The 20,387-nt window shown below is 45.0% G+C and overlaps 1 long non-coding RNA gene across 2 annotated transcripts in view; it reads right to left on the bottom strand.

Moving 5' to 3' along the window:
• Positions 1-391: 391 nt before the first annotated feature.
• LOC142435845 (uncharacterized) overlaps positions 392-20,387 on the bottom strand; it is a 107,702-nt gene continuing 87,706 nt past the window's right edge. Inside the window, exons 3-5 of one of the 2 annotated variants that reach the window (XR_012781613.1) lie at positions 3,499-3,647; positions 1,265-1,430; positions 392-761 (exon numbers count right to left, since the gene is read on the bottom strand). This is a non-coding gene — a long non-coding RNA (uncharacterized LOC142435845). Of the gene's footprint in view, positions 762-1,264; positions 1,431-2,673; positions 3,398-3,498; positions 3,648-20,387 lie in introns of those variants that run through there. The other variant, XR_012781616.1, reaches the window with a different exon arrangement.

Below are 20,387 nucleotides of genomic sequence, written 5' to 3'. Positions count from 1 at the left end.
CCCACAGACTACTCCATCTGCACATCCTCTGGAGATTTGGGGGACTGAAATGGTTAACAGGCTCAGTGCTCACCAAACCAATAGGTTGGTGCTTCAAGTCTACCCAGAGGCTCTTTGGAAATAGATTGGATGATCTACTTCAGTTGGGGTTGCCACGAGACAAGGTGAAGTTGACGTCCAGTGGGGTGATTATCTGCTGGATTTCCAGAGTCTGACAAATTAAGCATTGACAAGGGTTTACTCAGGGCTAGAGAACAAAGGAAGGAGGAGTCCTTTTGAGATGCAGAAAGCTGGGCTTACACTTTGACTTTGCTTTGAACAAGTTGTATGATTCTGAGTCAGAGGTCACGTGAGCTTAAGCAAGCTATTGACCATCTGTGCACCTCAGTTTCTTCCTCTTGAAAGTAGAAACAAATAGTTCACCATTCATGGGACTGTAGTGAGAATTTTTTAATGTTCTAAAAATACATATACAGTCCTAAACACGCAGCAGGTATCAATGCACAGGACCGATTATCAATCAAGTTTACAGCACGAATAATTATCCACAGGAAAATGAAGTCTCACTCTGCTCAGCTTCTGAAGTCTGGTTACCAAATGTGAAATTGAAGAGGGCTAAGGGATCTACTGAGGGATGTGGAGGCACCCCAAGAACTCCAACAGTGGGGGGCTGTTATCATCCCTTGACTTGAAGAGACAAGATGGAGATAAAGTGTGGCTGGATCCCAGTCAGAGGTTGGTTCACTGGCAGGAGCTATGGGCTGTACAGAAACACAGTATTGTCAGACACTGGCACAGACACAGAAGCCGGGATGCCCCAACCTCTCTCTCCTCCCACCCACTCCTCTGCTGACCATGACTGCCCCAGACCAAACCCATCTGGAAGACAGACACTTCCCATCATGCAATCTGAGGGGGTCACCATCCTGGGTCACAGCACTGATCAGAGAAGGGATACCCAGGGTATGCCTGCACTCTCCTCCAACCACCTCAGTCATGGGAACAAGTGTGTGCCGGGGTGGGGGGTGGCCATAGACGCCCCTCCAGGCCAGCAGCAGGGACCCCTCGGGTTTCCTGGAGTCCTTGCTTACTGTCATTCATCCACTCCTTCAATTATTTCCTTCATCTTCCTTCCCATCGCTTCCAATCATACCTGGATAAAATGAAGGACGCGGTCCTGCAAAGCCCTGTGCTACTTCTGCTTCTTTGAACCTTGTTCCCACCACTGTCCTCACTCACCCCACTGACAGACAAGCAGACTCACCGGGGCCCCAGACGGCCAGGGACATTTGCTCCTTCTTGGGAAGGTGTGTGCCTCGCGCGTCCTCACAGTGCTGTCCTCCTCCCTCTTCATGGGGGAACTCTGTCACGCAACAGACTTTTTCGAGCCCTTCTCCAGCTCCGGGACTCGACTGGGAGACCGTTAGCACCTACAAACCAAATCCAGGCCCTCTCCCCTAGAAGCTCCAGAGAGGGAGGCCAGGAACCAGCTGCCATGGAGCTGACTCTGGCTTGAGACGATCACAGTGTGTGAGAGTAGAACTGTCCCACACAACTGTTCAGGACTGGTTTTTTGGAAGTCGACCACCAGACCTTTCTTGCTAGCTGCCTCTGGTGGACTTAAACCTTCAATCTCTAGTGAGTAGCTAAGTGCATTGCATGACACCGGGATGTCAACGGGGAGCGTGCAGCAATATAACCCTGTACTTGCTCTGATAAATGGAGAAAATATTGAAGTTATCAAAGATTTCTTCTTGCCTGGATCCACAATCACTGCTCATGGATGCAGAAATCAAGAGATCAAAAGATGCGCTGCATTGAGTAAACCTGCTGCACAAGACCTCTTTAAGGTGTTAAAAAGCAAGGATCTTTGAGGAGTGAGGTGCACCTGACCCAAGCCATAGTCTTTTCCATGGCCTCATCTGCATGTGAAAGTTGGACATGGAATAAAGAAGACCAAAGAAGGATAGAGACACTTGAATTGTGGTACTGGGAAAGAGTATTGCAAGTACCATAGACTGCCAAAAGGACAAGTCAGTCGGTCTTGGAAGAAGTATGGAAGAGCGTGTCATAGAGGCAAAGATGACGAGACTTCATCTTACAAACCTTGAACATTGTGTCACAAGAGACGAGTCCTTGGAGAAGGACACATGCTTGGTAAAGTAGAGGGGCAGCGGGACAAAAGAAGCCTTAAGGAGAGCGATTGTCAGTGTGGCTGCACCAATGGGTATAGGAACAATTGTGAGAATGGTGCAGGACTGGGTAGTATTGCCTTTCATTTTGCATGTGGTCACTATGGGTCAGCATTGACACATGGCACCTAACCACAACTGCACTGTTTATGGGACTAGGCTCTTTAATAGGCACCGTCTCGTTTACTTCTCACGGGGCCGCTAAGATGAGCATCATGGTCTAATTTTAGTGAGAAAGGTACGAGTCGCAGACATTAAGTGACTTGCCTCTGGACTATAGTGCTGACATCTATAACAACCGAAAACAGATGTTTCTTAGACTCAGGAGCCTATGCTCTTTTCTCTATAACAGTTGTTCCCAGATATACTTTTACAATTGAAATGAGCATAAAAATATAAAAATAACTTTTAGAAAGCCATAAAGCATTGCCAGCTTTTAATTTGCAAAGGGAGAACACTGAATAATTATTTTACCTTCTAATGTCATCATACTTGCTTAAAAAATTTTAAACCACATAACCTTTGGGAGAAAGAAACATTCACATACATCATAAAGGGAAGTTTGCTCAACGGAATAAGTGTTGCATTCTGAAAATGTGCATACAGTTCTATGTACATTCTCCCTCCCCTGCTCCACTAATGAAGAGCAGGTCTCCAGCTAGCACCACTTCCTGGCATCTAGATACCAAATGTCCCAGCCTCATGGGCCCACAGTCAGGGTCTGTGGGTGATGCCAAGGAAAATACAGTCTTTGGGGGAAATCACACGGGACACAAGAGCTGCGTGTCCTGCTGGTTAGCCAGCCTGCTCCGCAAGTAGGAGGGAGGAAGCTATACCCAATCCCACCATATCTGTTGCCTTCAAGGCATCTGTGGTAGTTACAAAATCTTGTGTCAACTTGAGAGTATTAAGAGTGATCGGGGGGTGGAGTCTAGCTTGTCAATTAGGTCACAGTCTAATGCCTCCTTGTGGGCATGGCCTTCTCATGAAGATTCTGGGAACTTCCCCCCCCCTCCGCCGCCCCCTCTCTGCTTCTCCTAGCAGTTGAGGAACCACGCTCGGAGAGAACCACGCTCGGAGAGCTTGGAGAGCCACGTGGAGATCTGTGACAGCATGAGGACGCTTGCACTGCTGCTCCTCAAGACGTTGCACCCACCAGCCTGTGATCTTCCTGCATTTGGCATCATTGCATGTGCTGTGTGGGTCTGAAGAGGGATTCATGGGCTAATATTAGACTTATGGGCTAATGTTGGACTTATAGACTTGGTCTGGACTGGGCTGGGATGTTTTATTGATGCATACTTACTTCTTGATATAAAGTTCTCTCTTACACATAGATGAGCGTCAATGAATTCGTTTCTCCAGTCAACCCAGACTAACACAGTATCTCTTGAACTTCTCTCTTCCTCTCTCTCATTATTAATTCAGATCACATTTTCTGGAAGAAATTAAAAACTGTACAACAAAAGCTACCATAAACAAAGGGAAAAGACAAACCTCGACACTTAATTTCATCACTTTTTAAAGTCACTTTGTCATGTAAGATCATCTAAGCAACCCTCATGTCCTGCCTGTGCCCTTCCGCCCCCCAAATTTCACTACCGATTTGAAATCATTGTGACCCTATAGGACTGATTTGAAATCATTGTGACCCTACAGGACTGATTTGAAATCATTGTGACCCTACAGGACTGATTTGAAATCATTGTGACCCTACAGGACTGATTTGAAATCATCATGACCCTATAGGACAGAGCAGAATGGCCCCTGTGGCTTTCCAAGACTGTAGCTCTTTATGAGCATAGCGAGTGGTTCTGAACCCCAAAGTCAGCAGCCCAAAGCATCACCTGTAAGTGGAACGTGGACATTTTCAGGGAGCCCTTATTGTGCCCAGCCCCGACACCTTCATGATCATAAATATCTCCATCTAACAGCATAACATTTCTATTTATTTATATCTTCTTTCATACCTTTCAAATGAATTTTCCAGTATTCTCTATAAAATCTTGTATATTTTGTACTTATCTTTTTTTAATTCCTAAGAACTTTCTGATTTAACTTTTTTGAAAGTATTTTGAATATTAGATTATATTTGTATATAATATCTATTATTGTGTTTTGTAGTTATTTATTGCTGAAGTATAGGCGCACTATTGAAATGCGGCTTTTAAATTCTATTTAGTTTATTTAGGAGAGATGTCTTTTTCTCAGATTCTTTAAGAGTTCCTATAGTATTCATATCGGGCAAAAAATGTGTTCTTTCATTTACAGTATTTATAACATTATTTGTTTTACTTGACTATGCTTAATTCCATAGCAAATTTTAAATTACAGGGGAATGTCTACAATTATCTTACCTTGTCGGTTCCCTGACTTTAAAGAAAAAGCCATTAGAGGCTTACCTCTAAATACAATGGTTGGATAAATAACTTTCATAATGTTAAACAAATCCCTTTCCCTAATTCTCTGGATTTTATTTCTTTTCTTTTTTTTTAATGAATTTTATCCCATGAGGCTTTTTTTGCATGTATTGGGATGATCAGATAGGTTTCCATATATCTATATCATCTGTATCTATATATTAATTGGGACAATCATATAGGTTTCTCTCTATATATTAATATGTGAATATGTTTAATTATCTGTATAGATTTTCTATTGTTCAGCCAACCTTATGATTCTAGAATATGCATACCTTTTGGATACAATTTTGCAAATGTTTTCCTTAAGAACTTTGAGTCTCCCACTCAAATGTAAATTCTGTTAACGTGAGAACTTTGTTTATCTTGCTCACAGAGATATTTCTGGCACCTGGAAGTATGCTGGGCACGTGATAGATGTTCCAAATATATATGAGGGGAGCGTCAATGTACATGGAAAATGGAATGACAAGACAATTGAATTTTTCCATGGACATTTGGGGCATATACATATATAAATATTTAAGAGTGCCCTTACTTAAGCATAATAGCTTACAGTCTTCAAAACACATTTCTGTTCTTTCCTTCTCTAGAAACCGTCCCTTCTCCCCTCCCTTTTGCCATTCAGTTGTGACATCATTTTCCAAGCCAAGATCCGGAATCGTGTGAAGTTCCTTCTTCCTCGCTCTCGCTGGGTTAGATTTGTCTCTCCTTCTGTCATCTGCCCCTTCCTCTCTGGGGCATCTGCCCCAGCGTTGGCCTCGCTCCTGGACATTTGCTCCTCACTGGTTCTACACGCTTCCGCCCTCACCGAGCCTTTACTGGGAACTTTGAAGAACGCAAATCCAACCATACTAGCCTTCTGGATTCAACACTTGTAAGGGTTTCCCTTCTCCTATCCCTCCCTAACATTACCAAGACTTCAAGGCGGGGGTGGGGGTGGGGGACGGCTGAAGGCGGGACCTGGAGATGACCCAGTGGCTGCCACAATGGCCTCAAACAGAAGAGCAATTGTGAAGATGGCGCAGGTCCTGGAGGTGTTTGAATCGGTTAGATATGGGGTCGCTGTGAGTTGGGCCCATTCGACAGCACGTAGCAACAATCACATATGATCCGGTAGGACCCCTGATGGCACAGCGGGTTAAGCTTCGGGATGAAAGGTTGGAGGTTGAAACCCCCTGCTCCACCACGGGAGAGAGATGGGACAGTCTGCCTCCACAGAAGACCAGCCCTCAGCACCCTGGAGGCTCTCCAGGAGCCGGGATCCGCTCTAGGGATATGGGTTTGGGTAGTGGGCTTAGACAAGACACCCGGTGACTCAGTGGTTAAACTCTGGCGGCTAACTGGAAGGTCAGCAGTTCCTCGTGGGAAAGATGTAGCAATCTGTCTTCATAAAGGTCACAGCCTCAGGAACCCTATCAGATGGTTTCCCTGGACTCCACCGCAATGGATGTAGAACTGACGGTGAGCAGATCCCACTCAAATGTCCGTTCAGCATGGCAGCAAACAAGCGAGCAAACAGTGACAAAGCACCTGTCAGCCCCTGACCCTGGCTACTTCCTCCCATCGCTGGTCCTGCTTCCTGTCACACCGCTCCAGCCACACTGAGTTGCTCCCTTTGCTCTTAGCACATCACTGACTTCCTGACACCTTTATATTTAAAACAGCCTCCTTCCCCCTATCTTACCAAGGACTCAGTGGGGAGCAGGTGAAGGCTTGGCCTGGAAATGAGTCGCTACTGTGTGGCAGACACTTTGTCCAATCTAGTAGTCTCATTTGATTCTCTCCCCCCGGAGTACAGATAATTGACGTCATTTTACGGAGGAAGAGCCTGACGCGCAGAGACGTTAAGCAAAATCCACTGCCATCCAGTTGATTCCAACTCAGAGGGACTCAAGAGTAGGGTCTCCAGGGTTGGAACTCTGGAGAAGCAGATAGTACCCTCTTTTTCCTTTGGAGCAGCTGGTAGGATCGAACCCCTGACCTTGTAGTTAGCAGTCTGATACTTACCAAGAGTGTCATGGTGTTCCTTCAGAGATGTTCATTGGCTTAATAAAAACCCACTGCTATAAGGTGGCAGAGGCAGGGACTGAAACCCAAGTGTTTGGTACTCACACCTTTCCTGGGTCTTAAGGACTGGATTAAAATCTATCATTCAGATATTTGGGCAACTTATTTTTCTTCCCTGAGCCTGCAGTACCTCCTAGGATGGTTGATCTCTCCTCCTAGAGATAAATGATGCTCTGAAATACCCTCATGTTGTCGGTAGGTACCAAGGAGCCAGTTGCAACTCATAGCGACCTGATGCACAACAGAAGGAAACACTAGGCAGTCCCGTGCCATGCTCACCAGGGTTCCTGTGCCTGAGCCCATTGTTGCAGCCACTGTGTCAGCCCATCTCCCGGAGGGCCTTCTCTTTGCCCCGGCCCCTTCACTGTACCAAACATGCTGTCCTTCTCAGGGACTGGTCTCGCCTGACAACGTGTCCAAAGTCTGTAAGATAAAGTCTTGCCACCCTTGCCTCTAAGGAGGCCTTGAGCCATACTGCTTCCAAGACAGATCAGTATGTCCTTTTGGCAGTCCATTATAATTTCATTATTCTTTTCCAGCACCGCAACTCAAACCCATTGATTCTTCTTTGGTCTTCCTTATTCAATGTCTAACTTTCACATTCAAATGAGGTGATTGAAAATACCGTGGGTGTAGCTGAGTCTCCCCAGTAACATCCTTGCTTTTCAATACTCTGAAGAGGTCACGTGCAGCAGTAAAACCATCTTAGTCTTGCCCATTCCTTCAGATCAGGGGTTCCCATTGCAGAACAGGCATCTGTCTGAGGAAGATCCCAAGCTTGCAGAAACCTGATGCTCCTCTCCCACTCTCTTCACTGTCTGTACCCCAGTCTTGGAGCTAGCACAGCACCTTCTGCCCAAGTGTGCAGGTCTAGGCTCATGCCTGGCTTGTTACATCTCTTCCTGGAGCCAATCATTCATTAGAAGGAGACAGAGGGTGAATAGAGACACAACGTTCTCATGAAGTTATATCTAATTCTACTTACTTCCTGAGCGAGCCTGTGCAGCCTACTGCCCTGCTCTGAGCCTCAGTGTCCTGACTCAGTGATGAGCATTAATTGACAGTAAACTAAGGTCCCTTCTCAGTCTAACATTCCATGGTGCTGAAACATCATAAACACCCCGTGGCTATGACTTCCCAATAAAAAGACAAACCATCAAACAAAGACCCATTCTCCTGGGGAGAACATGACCTCAGCAGATTCAGTTGTCTCCCTTGGAATTATCAGCCATAGTTTCCAGTTCAAGGTCAGGCAGCAGAAAAAGTTTCCAAGAAGAACAAGGATTAGGGATTGACTAGTGGGTGGACAGAAGGGAGCATAATAAGGCTCCATTTAATTGAGTCATGACACTTAGGATGGCATCAGAGTTTGCATAGACCTTATAGAGTGAGATCATCTCAGATTCAAATCCTAATTCCATCACTCACTAGTGATATTACTTGAGACATGCCATTTAATCTCTGGGAGCCTGTTTCTTCTTTAGGAATACGGTAGTATTCTTATTCACATTTACTCATGAGGCATAAAGGAATTGGCATGGGAAAGTGCCTACTAATATAGTGTAGGTTTTTTTTAAATGCTAATTTTTAAATTCTTGTGCATTTTCTATTTAGAGAACCAAGAGCTTCCAAGAAAAGTCAAAGAAACTCAAGAGAAGACCAGATGCTTTGAGACAAACACACCTATGAAAAGCATGCCTAGATATCCTGACTCATGGAACCCTAAAACCAGAAGTAACTCTAGCAATTATCAATTACAAAATAATTACACCTCCCACCACCCATCACTGCTTGAATGTCTGCACTGGTAGGAGGGCACTGCTTTCTAGAAGAGCCTATTCATCATGAGAGGCGGATTGTGGTAAATCATTGACACTTGGACTGTGAGACTTGCTGGCCCTTCCAACAATGAACTCTCCCTGTCTCTTCCTTTATAATATGCAGAGTACCCTACCCACCCCCCCAAAAAAAGTATTTTTTTCAAAGCCATGTATTTAATTTATTTTTTGCAAACCATTACACTTACTACATTTGTCAAATCTGCAATTCCATTCTCAGAAACATTTTCCAAACTCATCTGTTTGGATGGCTGACAGCATCCCCCTCATTTCTTTCTTCACCTCTTCTTTGTTGTCAAATTGCTGGCCTTTCCTATCCCTCTTCATTCATGGAGAAAAGAGATGTTGCCCAGAGTGAGGGCAGGTGAGGAAGGTGCAAGTGGCCAGAGAGGCATGCTGTTGGTTTCCCCCAAACTTGCACACTGAGATGACTGCAGGAGCAGGTGCGTTGTCCCCCATCTGCCACAAATAAGGCCTGTTTTGTCTTACACTCTTACTCAATCCTTTCAGAATCTTTCCATAGAAAGCTGAGTAACAGTTTGACCTGGTGGAACAAACTCCAAATGCACTCTCTCACATCACAAAAACAAATGACCATGATAGAGTCTTGATCTTTGATTTCACTTGAGCCTTTTTTTTGGTGAGGTGACAACAGTGTCTTCCACTGGCCTGATTGATGTTTGTTTTTGGGGTCGCAGAATAGCACCAAGTCTTGCCACCAGTAATGACCTTGGAACAAAAAGTCTGGGTCATTTTGAAGCCGTTCTTTCAAAGCATAGCGTGCTTCCACCCAACACTCCTTTTGCTGGTCGGTCAGAAACCGAGGCACACATTTTTCAGTAAGCAAATGTTCCATTGAAATTCGCTGAACTATATAACCCCCTCCCTGGGGGGATGGACAACAGAAAAGAGGGTGAAGGGAGACGTTGGACAGTGTAAGACATGACAAAATAATTTATAAATTATCAAGGGTTCATGAGGGAGGGGGAAGCTGGAAGGGAGGGGGAATAAAAATGAGGAGCTGATGCCAGGGGCTTACGTGGAAAGCAGGTGTTCTGAGAATGATGAGGGTAACGAGTGTACAAATGTGCTTTGTACAATTGATGCATGTATGGATTATGACAAGAGTTGTATGAACCCCCAATAAAATGATTAAAAAATAAAATAATTTGCTGAACTGAGCTCCCAGATAGTCCAGATAACTTCCCCATTTCTTCACTGATCCATCGTCATCGGTCTTTGAGCACACGTGAATGAATTTTGTTGACATTTTCATCCCTTCAGGAATTTATGGATGTCTAGAATGAGGTTTGTCGTTCGACATTTCACCTTTTTTGAAATGAAAAAACACTCAAACACGACTTTTTCCCACAGCACTGTCCTTGCAAACTATGTTCAACATCACAACAGTTCCCGCGGCTTTTTTCCTGAGCAGGATACAAAGTTTCACAGCCACATACTGCTCTCATAAATCTGCCATCACAAAAAATGGAGTTCAAGTGAAACTGCTTTTATGAAAAAAAAAATGCACTGTGATCATGGAGAACCTTCCCAGGTGACGCCACTGGGTGCACTAACTCAGAGCAAGTTGGTGGGTGCTGCCCTATCCGGTAAAATGAGTACCATGGAGGCTCTACTCAGCAGAGCTTTTTCACACTTTGTGTGTGTGAGTGCATGTTTGTACCCCATCATACAACCATCACTAAACTATTTGCAGCTTCCAACATGCTCCCAGCTATGTTATTCTAGCAAGATTTTATCCATGCTATCCATTTTCCTGAGACTCCTGCCCATTCCCTTGCCCTATTCACCTCAGAAGTCTCAAATTCACCCTTTAAAATTCTACTCCATCATCACTGCCTCTGAGAAGTGACCATCCACCCCCAAGTTGGATGAGGTGCTCATTTGTAGGTGTGCCTAAATGTTTCAACCAATATTAGGGAAATTATCTATTTATAGGTTGGGTTCACACAGTATACTATTGTTTCTTGAACTCCAAGACCATAATTTGTTGTTGCTGACAGTTGCCATGACGTCAACTCTGACTCCAGGTGATATCACGCACAACAGAACAACACATTGCTGAGTCCTGTGCCTTATTTGTGATCAATGGCATTTGACTGCTCTATGGCACCACTGTATATTTTGAGTGCCGGCCAAGCTATAGGGCGCATCTTCCAGCACTACATTAGACGCTGTATTAGATCATTGGTTCCGCTTCGTAGTCCATCTTCATTTGAAAGTTCCTCTTAAACCCGTCTGCCATGGATCACCCTACTGGTATTTGGAATAGTGATGGCACTGTTTCTAGCCTCACCAAAACCTGCAAGTCTTCTCTGTAAGACAAACTGATGGACAGGCTATAGCACTGTAGCACACACATCTTTAAAGACCCAGCACATTGCCCAGTGACTGAGTCAATAAACATAAATTACCTGAAAGGTTGAGCAGCCCAGTAAGGCAGAGTGGCTTTTGTAGAAATGGTGGGGGCGAGGGGGGGTGAGGGGGAGAGGGGGTGAGGAGTGATGTTCAGGAAGGGTGCGACAATATTAGAGTCTGAGAGAAAATGGAGAAGGAAGGTCTTCATCTCATCAATGCTCTGGGGGATTGTTTGGGTTTTGAATCACTCTGCTCCCTGTTGGTTTCCAGGAGAAGCCTATTGAACGTGCCATAACTAATTTTTCTTGCTTCCCCCATAAGGCAGACTCGGTAACTTGGTAGGATGCTGGACACACGTCTCCATCAAACTGCGTTCCAAGAATATTATGAGAACTGTGTTGGGGAATGTTTAAAGCAACAACAACAGCAGGACAAGGGGATGCAATGCCATTAATGTAACCAAATCATCCAATCCTCGGGGGAAGGAGGGATGCGCCACATGTTGCCACTCGATGTGCCAGGCACTGTGCTAGGCTCTCTCCGTGCATCTATTCTCAAAAAACCTGTGGTGGAGGCGACCGCCCTCTATTTATCACCTAGTTTACATGCAGAGAAACTAAAGACCCAGAAATTAATTAACTAGTAATCAGTCCAGTTATAATTCCAAAATGTCTGGGGGCTTTTACAGTCCCATAACCACTGAGGTATAGATTATAAGTTAACCATCAAATATCCATTTTCCTCTCCATACCTCGAGATAGAATTACTATTCTCTGCTGAGAAAATTGCCATCTAGAGACATTTCCCAAACCATCTTGCAGCTCAGTGAAACCACCAGAGGGATTGAGGGAGGCCTTAGGAAAGTCTCCCCAAAAGGGAGAGAGTGGGTGTTCCTTTGTTTCCTCCACTTTCCCTTGCCGCTAAACTGGCCCTCGGTGCGATCTAGTTGACTGAAGGAGTGGTGCTTTAGCAGTCATGGTGGGATATGAGGGGACCTGGACGCTCTCATCCCTGAACTATAGGAGGGTCTTTCAGAACCGTAGAGTCTTCAACCAGCTCCAAACCTCAGACCCCTTGCATGTGCAAGAGGAGGCTCTTGGATGGTTAAATCTCTTTTGTCAAGAGGCTGATATCATACTTATGATAGCTCAGCTCAATCTCAAATTTGTTGTGTCCCTTTAAGCAAATTGTTTAAATAGTTTGGCCCAGTTTTCTCATCTGGAAAATTAATAAATTGAATTAGAAGGGCAGTTTCAAAGACCCTTTCCAAGGCTAAGGTACAGAATATTTAGAACAATTATTAGGAAATTAGCATTTTTCTATATCTGAAAAGATCACAAAGGTTTCCAGTTATTTCTCAAGTATTCCTAAAGTTGTTAGAAAGATATGCAGAGCATTCATTCATTCATTCGCTTATTCATTCATTCACTCACTCATTCATTTATTCATTCTTTCCATGGATGTTCTGGTGTGCTGCTGAGATACTTCTTAAGACCACTGTCCCAGTCACCTGGAGTACTGACTACTAACAGCTCAATGCTGAGTCTCTCTCCCACAACTTCAGCCCATATCCATGAATGGATTGATGCAAAAGACACCTCAAGCAGGTACTGTTAAAGGATAGAACTTCTTTTTTTCTCACTCTTCTGGAGACAATGGATCTAAATGAGCATCTCAACCATGCAAAGTCCTTGTTGGTAGATAGTCCCGTGGAGTCCTTTGGTTCCTTGACTCGTAGCCTACCCTCACATGGTCTGTCTTTCCCTGTTTAAGTGTGTACCCCTCTGTCTACTCTGCTCTTTTTATAAGTGAGAAGTGATCCGATTGAGAACCCACCCCACTGAGGTATGACCTATTGAATGGAAAATTGACCTATTGAAGGAAAATCCATGTTCAAACAGAATTAGATCCACAGGTACTGGCGTTAGGACTCCAGCCATGTCTTGTGAGGACACAAGTCAATCCATAGCACAGAGTTGTGATGAACGTCAAGCTTTCTACCCCGCCGTGACTGAGATCAGCATCCTAGTTGGGAAGAAGTGGGACTCATAGTTGTGACGTGAGGACATCTGGGTTAAAGCACTTAGAACCTGAGAACTTGGGCACTCTATATCAGGGGTTCTCAACCTTCCTCATGCCGCGACCCTTTCATACAGTTCCTCATGTTGTAGTGACCCCCCAACCATAAAATTATTTTTGTTGCTATTTCATCACTGTTATTTTGCTACTGTTATGAATTGGGCAACCTCTGTGAAAGGGTCATTTGACCCCAAAAAGGGTCGCGACCCAAAGGTTGAGAACCACTGCTCTAAATGTTCCTGGACCTTCTCAGGCTGCAGTGGCTTCTTGGTCTTCCCAATTATGGGCTATTTTTTCCTCTTTGTGGTGTTAAAAGATAACACATAAAACACTATCTGGAAAAACTGAGAATGTTTACTTCAAGATCATCCCCCACCCCCCTTTGAAGCCAAATAACTTGAGCCAAGTCACACCAAAACCTAACCAGGGATTTACTGGGCCTCCAATTACTACTGGCAGGAGCTTGTATGTGAGACTGAGCTCTGGAGATGCACGATCAAGAGGCATAATAAACAGTTGGAAAATGGGGAGTTTATCCATGCTGGCACGCTCTCCTCTGACATAGACCCTGAGCATTGCAAATGGCTAAGCTGCTTCACTGCTAACCAAAATGCTGGAGGTTCAAGTATACCCAGAAGCACCTTGGACGAAAATCCTGATGATCTACTTCTGAAAAATCAGACACTGAAAATGATATCTGCTCTGATGCATATGGAGCCACCATGGCTTTTAATTGACTACACAGCCCCTGCTGCATCCTGTGACACAAGATTGATTAGGACACAATACCGCCAAGTAGACTCTCAGAATCTTCCAGAATCTTCCAGAAGTTAGCGTTTATCGATTCACCACTGTGGAGAAAGGCACTGTGGTTGTTTCTTGGAATATTGGGTCAAACAAAACATAGTCCTTTGTCCTTATGACCGCTCAAAAATTTTAAGTTTAAAACAATGAGACTGCTTTTTAAAAGAAACTCATTATTTTTAAAAATAATCCTAATGGGTGTCATATTTCTAAAAGGTCCCACTAGCAAACTGTGGACTGATGTGGAAGAATGCTATGGGTGGTGGAATTACATACACCTAGGGTTGAGTCTTTTTTTTTCTATAACTTCTCTTGGACCCACATTTTACAAACTTGTGGCCTTAAACTTCATTGTTTTCCTGTCTACAGGGCGTGTTCCAATTAAGGTAAGTGAAGTTACCTAAACAAAATTCCAATATTGTAAGCTCCTCTGTTTTACATGACGCGCGTGTCTCAGTCACAGCTCCGATCCCATCTGGGAGTCCCACTGGTAGCTAAGTCACATTGACGTGCTGCCAACCATGGTATGTGACAGTCTTCCTTGACCTCCCTGTCCTTTGTAAAGCTATGTATCGCAGCGAAACTTTGGAGGCCATTAGGCAGCCGTGCTGGGGTCTCCCTCATCTGGATGATAGGTCTTTGTAGTTGTCTTCTCCTTGTCCCATAGAAGACTTAGTAAATATTTTATGTGTATATACACACATATACATATGTATCTATATATCACACACAATCATGTACACATAATCATATATACATATCTGTTCTATATACATACACATATATTTGGCTCATATATGTGTGCATTTCTATACAGATATATGAGTCAGAAGCTACTCAATGGCATCTGACAACTGTACACACACACACATGTATACGTATCTACATACACAAACAAAGAGATATGTTGTTGTTAGGTGCACTGAGCCAATTCTGACTCTTGGCAACCCGATGGACAACAGAATGAAACCCTACCCCGCCGTGGGTCATCCTGACAGTTGTTCTTATGCTTGACCCCATTGTTGCAGCCACCGTGTCACTCCATGGCCAAGGGGCTGCCCATTTTTTACAGTCCGTCTACTTTACCAAGCACGGTCTCCTTCTCCAGGAACCTGTCTTACCAGATATCATGTCCACAGTATGCAAGAGCAAGTCCTTCTGGCTTTGCCGCTAAGAAGCATCTGGCGGCACTTCTTCCGAGAGAGATCTGTTTACTCTCGATACTTTCGGTGTTTTTCCCCAACGTCATAGTTCAATTGCATCATTTTTACTTCCATCTTCCGTATTCCATGTCCAACTTTCAGAGGCATATGAAGTGATGGAAAATACCCTGGCTTGAGTTAGGATATCTTAGTCCTCAAACTAACATCTTTCTTTTTCAGCATTTTAAAGAAGTCTTGTGCAACAGATTTTCCCGGTGCAATATATATAAAATGCCTAGCCTACGAAATGCAACGTAGATAGAGAGTGTCGCTGTCATGTCTATTCTGAGTCACGGTGACCTTCTGCTCAGCAGGGGAGTGTGTTGTGTGCCCCATGATCTCCAGCAGATTCCAGCCCTTCACTGAGGCTATGGTGCCAATGCATCTGACCAAGGCTCTCGCTCACTCTCGCAGGCCTCTGCCTCCCCGAACGTGGTGTCCTCCTGCAGTCACTGACCCTGCTGGTGCCATGATGAAAACAAGCAACTCAGGGGGCGCTCTCTTGTCATCCGGCGGGTGTTCTTTTTAACGTTGTCTTTTGAAGTGAGTAGAGTCCTTGGAAGTTGGAAATACAATACTGAAAGGTCCTGTGTCCCCAATTGAACTCAATGACAAGGTGCTATGAAAGGGTAGGATTTTTAAGTTAAACAAACTTTTAGAATAGTTTTAAGGAGCCCGTGTGTACAGCTTAGAGATATCAGTTCTACTAATCATGCGGCACAATGCTCACTCATAATCATGGCCAACTTTGTCAACCCTTGAACAGAGATCCAAAGCCTCCTACCCAAAGAGGATTTCTCCTTTCACCCTCCAGCCCACGTTGGGTTTTTATATTTTTTGCCTATTCTGGAAACCTTTTGTATTTGGGCAGGTACGATGTTATCCTTGTACGGATGAATATGTGTTCTTTTCAATCGACTTATTTCACTCAGCATAATGTTTCCGAGGCTCATCCATGTCGTAGCACGTGTCAGGTCTTCATTTCTCTTTGTGGCTGAGTCATACTCCATTGAATTATGCATCACGTTTTGTTTATCCGTTCATCCGTTGGTGGACATTCAGCTGTTGCCACTTTTTGGCTCTTGTGAATAGTGCCGTGATGCCCATTGGTGTGCATATCTCCATTTGCCTCCCTGTTTTCAAATATCTCAGGTATTATGTACCTAGGAGTGCAATTGCTGAGTTATATAAACCAAAACAAGAAGTCCACTGCTGTTTAGTCTATTCGGACTCATAGTGAATCTATAGGACAGAGTGGAAGTGCTCCCAGGGATCAGAGGCTTTACAGGAGCAGACAACCTCAGCTTCCTCGCGTGGACCAACTGGTGGGTTCCAACTGCTGACCTTGCAGTTATCCACCCAGTGCCTACCCCACTCCACCACCAAGACCCTTCATGGGAGTAGTCTCATCTTTTACCAGAGAGTGGCTGGTGTGTTTGTACACCAACCTTGTGGTTAACAACCAATTATGCCACCAGGGATCTTTAACTTTTGTGTCAGTCATCGATTGAGCAAGCCTGGGTTGAATCCCTTACTATGAGCCACTTCAAGTGTCTCTCACTCATTTCTCCTTTTCACTTGCTCCGAAAGACTTTGGACAAGTTCTGTACAAGGCAAGCTGACTAAAGGGGCAAGGATTCATCTCTCTAAGAGATACTCCAGATCCTGAAGTTTCTGGAAACACTGAGGCAGCAGCAGAATTCCTGGAATTCGCCTCAATCTTCCGGACACAGTGTGTTTGAGGCTCTGCCCTCACTGGTTGGCCTAACTCACCACCTGAAGGTAAATAGGAAGATCCTGAAGTGACCATTCAGAACAGCACATGTCAGATGATTTATCTCATCCGTGAATTAATAATAGTAGATGCTGAACTTTTGCTGTGGGTCAGACATAGAGCGTGCACAAGTGGCCGAGGAGACAAAGGTGAATGAGCCACAGCTGCGAAAGAGTTCAGAGTCTCCTGGGAGAGGCCAACTGGCTCATAGGTAATTACAGCCATGTGCAAAGAGACCTAACAAAATACACCGGAAACAGCTTTCTCAGCTGCCCGGGGAGCCGGCGGCATCATAAAGTGGTCACTCCCTAGCCTGGGACTTAAAGATGAAATGGGTGAGATGAGAGAGCATTTCCGGCAGAGGGAACAGCATGTGCAAGGTATGTAGGGCAGAATATGCAAAGAACATTTGGTTTGCTACAAGTTGTTCAGTGAAGAGCCCTCGTGGGATAGTGAAGCACCACGCTGCTAAGTGAAGCCCTGGCCATTCAAACTCTCCGGCCACTCCTCAAAGAAAAGATGAGGGGCTGCTCCTGTAAAGATCACAGCCCATGGAAGACAGTGGCACTCTGTCCTGTAGGGTCCCTATGAAGTCCAACGGACTTGGTGGCATTTTGGTTTTGACCTTAGCATTCTAGTAGCAGTACTCCCTTTCCTCTCAAAAGTATCTCCACTTGAACAACAACTAGTAGTCATCCTGGCCTGACATAGAGGCAGGGCATATACAATTCTGTTCTAGGACAATCATTCTGGTTGCTGCGTTGAGCTGGATTGGAGGGGTGAGACTGGTGTAACACCTTGGTATTCTCTGACCCAGGATGCTGAAGGCCAGGCACCATTCCTAGAAATGGCACAAAACTGGCAGGATAAGTGCCTGCCAAGCCCGTAGATATGACAGAGTGGCGAGCAGGGTGTTATCTCTGTGGTAACCTGAGATGCTCTGGGCAGGATTTCGGGAGAAGGTGGATCCCGACCTTGACCTAGAAGGATGAGTGGGATTTAAATAGCCAGAGCAACATGAGGTAGACACGGCGTGAGCCAAGGTGCAGAGGTAGGGGTGATCAGGGAGTGCAGTGAGAATGTCTAAAATGAGAGAACCCTTACATAACATGTCAGCAGTCACAACCACCACCCAATAATAGTAACAGCTTATACGCATTTCCTCCTCTGTAATTTCTCCGCATCTCGGGGAAGTGGACAGGGCAACGTGTTAACCTGTGTGGGCCTAGAGCACTTGGAGCACAGCCCTGGGGTGTGCCATATGCACAGGAGCTTCTGCAGGGGAAGGCTTACCCTTCCATCTACTACAGATCCCCAAGGTCAGGATCTCATGGCCTTGGGCTCTGGGGCTTGAAATGGAGCCTGCTCCCAGAGTGCTGGGTTTTATTGAGTAGGCAAAAAACAGAGGATTTAGAAGGATTGAGTGACCTGTTTAGGAACACATAGGGAGCAGATAGTGACACTGGAGCGTGAACTTGAGACCCTAAAATCCTTTTGTCTATTTTCGATGTAGCCTTAGATATAAACCAGTGCCTAAAACATAGGCCTTGGTGATGGAGGAATTTATGAGGAAAGGGTAGTTCTAACTAGAGTTTTACATCCATCTCTGAACTTCTCCTTCCAAAGGGATTGTCCCTTTGCATATCATTGGGTGTTCGAGGATCCCTCATAATGAAATGACCTTCTTTTCTGGCTCACTAAAAACTCTCACCTTTTCTTCAAGGGATAGTGAGAATATTACTTCCTCTAAAGCTCTTTTCCCACCTCCCAGGCAGAGTGACTGACCCCTCTTTTTTGTGCTTCTGCAATGTCATGCTCCAAGGGCAATGTCCAGCTTGTGTTGAAGTTCAGTAGTTACATAGTGGAACACCCAACAGATTGACCTTCTACGCCACACTATGAGCCATTTGGGTACAGGAGACTGGACCTTAGCTATCTTTATATCCATGGCACCCACCTCGTTCCTGGTACAATGTAGATATTAGATAAGGATTTGTTGAGTGACAGAATGAATGGATGTGCTGAACTCTTTTCTAGAGTTCATGATGCCATCATATTTCAATTAAACTTTTATCTGCTTTTCAGTGGAGTTCAGTCATGGGAGTCCCCAGGCGGATATCAGAGGATGGGGAAAGAATGTTAGCTATTTATTCCCCACCTCCACTATCAGACTCGGGGGTTGGCAGGTGATGCAATGATTAAGTGCTTGGCTGCTAACCGAAAGTTTGGTGATTTGAAGCTACCCAGCAGCTCTTCTGGAAAAAGGCCTAATGATCTACTCCTACAAAGATTTCAGTTCTCCTCTGTCACATGCGGTTGCTAGGAGTCGGAAGCTACTCAACAGTACCCTAAACCCACAATGACTTCCCATTATTGCTAGTCTCCTATCTCTGCCCACACCTCTGCAATAATTTCTTCACTAAATTCTATTTCATTTTATTAGCTTGCCATATGTCTTTCACAAGGCTCCTCCAGGATATAGACACTGACACCTATGCTGGTCATAAACTACGCTCCAGCCACACTCAAGCTTCTTGAGGAAGGCAACGTTGAACACCAGGTTCTGTGACAAATTCAGAACCAAGTGACAGACCTTTCCTCCTCCCGCCTCAGTCTTCTCATCTGCAAAATGAGAACAGTAGGCACGGCCCTTTCCCAGGCCTTTCACAGCCCTTTCCTTGTGGCAAAAGGCAGGAGACCATGTTCTGTAAAACGGGAAGAGCAGTGAAAGGAAAGGTGTTTAAGTCCACCAGGTAGGCTGACTTTTCCAAGAACAGAGAACAGGTCAACAACTCTGGATTCCCAGGCCAGGAGATTGCAGCTCAAAGTTGCCAATAGGAGGGGGGCAGCCAAAAAGACCAGGGGAGGAACAAGTAGGGGGTGGAGCTTAGGCAGGAGAACAAAAGAACCAGTGCAGTTTTTAATGGAGGCTCATGGAGTGGGACACTTGTCAGCTTAAATCTGAAACTTGACAGAAGGCCTCTTTGCTCCTCGTGGGTAATAGTGACCCACCTCCTGGGCTGGTTGAATGTCTATGGAAAACAACCCAGGCGGAGATCCTGGATACGTCTATTTACGATGATGACATAGAGAAGGCCAGTATGTTCATGTTGAGGCCTTGTTTCCTGTTTCTATAAACATCTTCAACGTGAGAAAGGCTTCCATGGGTCCATAGACACAATTTACAGTTTGCTCTGTGCCAGCGTAAATCAAGTGTGAATACCATCCCAGTGAAATAATGCCGAGCATTCATTGAGGGTGGGGAGGACCTGCAAGCAGGGTGGAGTTCATGGCAACTCATTCATAGGGGAGAGTGCTCCTCTGTCATTGGTTAGCTTTTGCCTCTGGAAGCAGTTAGATTCAGGGTGGCCAGTGGGCACCATGGAAAGGGTATAAGTTTCGATGCTGCTGGACAGTGGGTTTCCAGATTGGTGTTGGGCCCAGGAGAAGTCACTTTAATGCTTTAAGTTTTTGCATGCTCTTCTGTAACACCGAGCCCACCAGGCTGGCTTGGGAGGCCACTGGTGTGAGAGAGGATTGTTAGTGAGTCAATAGGGCTTTGGCTTGGTAATAAAAGTCCATCTTTTTTGGGTCAAAACTCCTGTCTTCTTCAATAGCTGAAATTTAAG

The sequence above is a fragment of the Tenrec ecaudatus genome, chromosome 1, assembly GCF_050624435.1.
Source record: "Tenrec ecaudatus isolate mTenEca1 chromosome 1, mTenEca1.hap1, whole genome shotgun sequence".
Taxonomy (NCBI): domain Eukaryota; kingdom Metazoa; phylum Chordata; class Mammalia; order Afrosoricida; family Tenrecidae; genus Tenrec; species Tenrec ecaudatus.
This window is presented reverse-complemented; position numbering and strand designations above follow the sequence as displayed.